The sequence below is a fragment of the Nelumbo nucifera genome, chromosome 1 (genome assembly GCF_055504915.1).
Source record: "Nelumbo nucifera cultivar China Antique chromosome 1, China Antique-T2T, whole genome shotgun sequence".
NCBI classification, from domain to species: Eukaryota; Viridiplantae; Streptophyta; class Magnoliopsida; order Proteales; family Nelumbonaceae; genus Nelumbo; species Nelumbo nucifera.
Window position 1 is genome coordinate 145882035 of NC_142649.1, and position 6000 is coordinate 145888034.

Consider the following 6000-nt stretch of genomic DNA (forward strand, 5'->3'; position numbering starts at 1 on the left):
TTTTTAAAAATATTATATACATTATATAATATATATTAGTATATATCGATCGGTTCGGTTAACCGCCAGTTATTTTAATAGGTTAATCAAAACTGAACCGATCGGTTCGGTTAACCATTTTTTGGTTCGGTTTCGGTCGGGTTTTTTGGTCGGTTCGGTTTTCCAGTTCTTTTTGCTCACCCCTAGAGAGATTCTCTCCAAAACTATCCTTATTTCCTATTTATCCTCTCCCCCACTTTTTATCTACACCTATCTAAAGAAAGTTTCAATTACAAAAAATTTCAAAATTATTTAAATATTAAAACAAAATTATTTACTAACTTCAAAATATTTATTCAAAAATACAAAAATTAAATATAATAGATTTACTAAAATTTATATTATTAATAATTCTATATTTTTACAAAATTCATCACGAAATTATGTAGTAACAATATAAATTATAATTTTATGAATTATTCAATTTAAATGTTATTCAAATAATAAGAATTCAACATTAAAAATAAAACATTATTTAAATATTTCAATAACTAAATATCTTAAATAAAAAAACATTAAAAATATTTAAATAATTACATCACAAAATATTTGATATTATGTAATAAATTTAAAATAATGAAAAAGTTTAAATATTTTAAATATTATTTAAATATTTAAATAACGAAATATTTAACATGACTAAATTTTAAATAGTTAAAATATTGAAATTATGTAATAAATTTAAAAAATTTCTTAGAAGTAGGATATAATTAGAATAGATATCATAATATTTATATTAATAAAAATTTAATATTTTACATAATTAATAACGAATTATGTAATAATAGTACTAATTAAAATTTTACGGATTACTAAATTCAATAAATAATTAATATTTTAAAAGTTTAAATAACAGTATTATTGAAATAACTAAATAATATTGTAAATAACAAATTTAGTTTATATCAACTAATAATTATAGAAAATAACTTTAAAAAAATAATATTTATTAGTAGTAATTTTATAATAATATTTTATATACATTATATATTTTATATATACTAAAATTAATATTTATTGTATTTTAGTAATTATTTATTGTATTTTTTGATAAACATATTTTAAATAATTATTTATAAATCTATTTTGTTTTGTTATTTAACACAAAATTGTCAATAATTATAGAAGATCAAACAAATATTATTTAACTTTTGAAATTTAATTTATTGTAATTTTGTTATAAATTTATTTTTTGTAATTTTCTATTTTTTATAATTTATTGATTAATATTTATTAGAGATTAAACTATTATTTGAGATTACACTATTTATTGACTAATTTAATATGTTTTTAGTATTTATTGTACTTATGTAATTATTGTATTTTTATTAGATATCTATTATATTTTCATTATAAATTTATTTTTAATAATTGTGTAATTTTGCTATATATTTTCAATAATTATTGGAGATTAAACTATTATTATTTATTAGAGATTAGACTATTAATTTAGCTGAAATTAGGAGTGTTTGAGGATTGATTCAGTTCGATTGCAGGCTGGGTCAGGTCGGGAGTTTGTCACCTGAAACCGACTGACCATTAGTGAAAACCCACTAACTTGGATTGTATCAATTTAGGTCTATTTTTAGTTTTGTTTGTTTGTTCAAAAGATTAAAGCTTAAAAATTAAATTTAAATTTAATAAATTACAATGGTATTATTAAAAAATTAAATTTATGATATAAAATATTTTAGACTAAGAAATATGGGAATTTTCCCACTTTATCGTATTAAAAGTGATATTTAAAATATAAAATATTAATATATATCTTTGGTCGGATTAGTTCAGTTTTGGTCGATTTACAAATGGCCAAACCGAAACTGAGCTAACTTGGTCGAGTTGACCAATAAAGAAATAACATAGGCTTAACTATTTCTAACTACCATAAAGAAATAGGGATTCGTTTTTCTAATGTTTAGCCAAGTTGCACCACTTTCCCCCACTTTCTCTTAAATTGTCTCTAATCCCTATTTATCTCCTAAATTATCCCTAACTCCTATTTATCTCTTAAGTTATCTCTAATTTAGTACAGAGATTCCCTCCTAAACTTTCTCAAATTCCTATTTATCCTCTCCCCCACTTTTTATCCACATCCATCTAAAGAATGTTTCAATTAAAAATTTTCAAAATTATTTAAATATTATAATGGAATTATATACTAACTTTAAAATATTTATTCAAAACACAAAAATTAATTATAATAGATTAAATAATATTCATATTATTAATAATTCTATATTTTTACAAAATTCATCATGAAATTATGTAGTAATAATATAAATTATAATTTTACGAATTATTCAATTTAAATGTTATTCAAATAATAAAATTTAACATTGAAAAATAACATTATTTAAATATTTTAATAACTATATATCTTAAATAACAAACATTAAAAATAGCTAAATAATTATATAACAAAATATTTTAAATTACGTAATAACATTAAAATAAATAAAATTCAAATAATGAAAAATTTTAAATATTTTACATATCTATATCTATATATATACTAAAGTAGAGCTTGCCACGTCAACAATCCTCTCCTTGTTTGGTTACTAGACCTGTTCACAGGCCTGGTCGGGCCGGGCTTTGCCTCTTTATCAACAGAAAAATGTCCAAGTCTGAGCCTGGGCCCGGCCCAACCTTCGGCCTAGATCTTGAGCCCGAGCCCTACCCTTATATAAGGCCCAAAGCTTGAGCTACACATAACATGTCCTATTTTTTGTGTAACTTAATAAACTAATATTATATTAATTTGATAATAAATTAATAAATTAGTTCATATTTCTTGAGTAGTAAATTAATATTTGATAATAACTTTATAAATAAATAGATATTATATATATTTATTATATATAAATAATGCATATTTCTATTATATGTAATAGCATCAAGCCAGGCTTATTTGAAAAAGCCCGAGCCCAATCCGAAAAATTGTCAAGTCCAATCTTTAAAGCCTGAGCCTAAGCCCACGGGCCTAAAATTTTGTCCAATCTTGAAAAATATTAGGCCAGGTAGGGTCGGCCTGTTAGGCTACCCAACCCATGAACAAGTATATCGGTTACCCAAACCAAGCAATTCTAGAGGGGGTGCAAGATTCCCTCTAGAAGCCCATGTAGTTGCTACCTAGCATGGCAATCTCCCCTTTTTGCCCCATTAAAATAGGAAGAAAACCCATTAACTTAGGAAATCTTTTCATATAATCTCTCTCTTAAAATATGTCTCTCTCTCTCCAATCTTTTCCTATAATCTCTCCCAACCCACACAAATGGAAACTTGCCTAAAGCCCATCCATGTAGGAACGTGGCAGCCTTCTCTTCTTCATTATAGTCCCTCTCTCTCTCTCTCTCTCTTTCTCTCTCTCTCTCTATCAAATCAGCCCCCCACAAGATTGCCCCCCACAACGTCCCACAACACACTCCTGGCATGTATTGGGAACATCTCCCGATGATGATACTAGAAATGATGATGTCATCATCGGGAGATGTTCACAATACACGGCGGGAATGTGTTGTGGGATGTTATGGGGGGCAATCTGGTGGGGGGCTAATTTGAACTCCTCTCTCTCTCTCATGTTCCCAAAACACTTAGCCAACCCCCCTCCAAAAATTTCTCCTAAACTATCTCCCACCTAAAATTCCTCCTAAAACAACTCTTAATTTATATTACATGCCCAATAAACCAACAAAAAACCAAAAAAAACGTGGTTAAATTAATTTGTGTAATATTTTTGATATTTTCAATAATTATTGATATTATTGAATATTATTTAGTAAATATCAACACCTAATCTATACTTTTTGTAATTTTGGTAAATTGGAAACTTTAATTGCTAAAAATTACTGCTTTTGGTAATTTAATTTCAGAAATTTTTGAAAATTTGATAATTAATTAAAATATTAATAAATACAAATTTATTAATTAAAAATTATTGGCAATTTTTCATTGAAAATTTTATTTTAATAAATATAAATTTATTTTTTACATTTTCAGTAATTTTTGTCAATTTATTATATTTAATGATATTATCAAATAAAAATTAAAAATTTTCAGTAATTTATTTTTTAGTGGAAAATTAATTTCAATAAGTATAAATCTATTTTTTATATTTTCATTAATTTTGATATTTATTACAATTTTGGTAATTTAATTACTAAAAATTACTGATTTTGGTAATTTAATTTAGTGAAAGTGAAATAATAAAACTTCCAATTGTTCAAGTAAATAATTGGAAAATTTTAATAATTTCCATAATTATTTGATACTACATTTATAATTACCATAATTATTGGAACTATATTTATGGGTTTGGGGGATGAACCCGAGTAGGTATGGAAATTGGTGGATTCAAAGCGGGGAACATACCCCTGTCCCGATACTGAGTTTTAAGTTAATTCCTGTCTTTGACCTCGATCCCTATTGGGAAAAAATTTAGCTTGCATCCCTGATCCCCGATGGAGATGGGTTCCCCATCTGGGACCTGAATCCCCACATTTTTTAATTAAAAGTTTATTTCCAGAAACGTATTTATTAAATAAAGGAAAATTAATATGCAAATAATATTTTAAGTATATTTCATATATATATAATATAAATAATATTATATATTTAATATAATATTTACACATCTATCTATCTATTTATCTAAAGCAAGGTGGTCCACGTCGCCATCCCTCTCCTTGCTCCAAACCCCCTATGCTGCTCTCTCCTTTATTCTCTCTTCCTTCCCTTTCCTACCACTCCCAAACTACCAAGTCATCAATTTTTTAAATTTCCTTACGAAAAAACATTCCTAAAATCTCTCTCTTTATCCCCTCTCTTCTAAAATCTCTCTCTTTATTCCCTCTCTCCTAAAATCTATCCACACTCCTAATTTATTGTCCTTAAAACTTTCATTTCCCCACCCTTGTTCTCTCTCCCTTTCTAACCCAACTTTCCAATTATTTAAAAAACATCATCTTCTAATTCCTAAACCCTCCCCTCATTCTTTAAATATTGCTCATAACTAATTTTTTTACACTCCTAATTAATCCCCACATCCCTACTAACTAAGACACAACTCCCTCCCTCCCTCTCTCTCTCTCTCTCTCTCTCTCTCCCCACACTACTTGATCGGGTATGGTTTGGTTTTCATTAATCCAACCCAGTTACGACCCATTTACTTTGGATGCTATATTAAAAATTGTTATAATTAATAATTTCATTTTATTTTATTATAACTCATGCCAAAATGAATTAATTATTTTCGTGGTTAATTAAAAATTCCAAAACAATATTACTATTTCTAATAATTAATAATTTTTAGGATTAATTGCTAATATTTTCAACAATTTACTAATAGTTTACCAACATTAATTAATTATTTTCATGATTAATTACAAAATACCAAAATTCACTTAAAATCTATTATTTATATCCATGCTTTATTAAGAATTACCAAAATATATTACTTTTTTTAGTAATTAATTAGTGATATATTACCAAAATTAAGTAATTACCAATAATAATTAATTATTTTATTAATATTATAATTTAAAAATTAATAATTGTTTTCATGAATAATTAAATTAATTATTTTTATTACTATTTTAATATTGGGATTAATTAAAAACTCCCAATATTCAATTAAAAATATATTATTTATATATTCATCATTAATTTAGAATTACCAAAGTTTAATACCAAAATATTACCAACAAATTAATTAATTACCAATAATAATTAATTTATTTATTAAGATTAAATTTTAAAATTTAATAATTATTTACATGAATAATTAAATTAGTTATTTTATTACTTTTTAAATAATTCATAATATTAGTTTTATTAATAATATTACTATATTAACAACAGTAATAGTTTTTTATAAAATAAGAATTATAAGATTTATTAATTCATAATTAAGAATTATTAACAATAAATATAAATTTATTCATAATTTCTTAAATATTAATTATA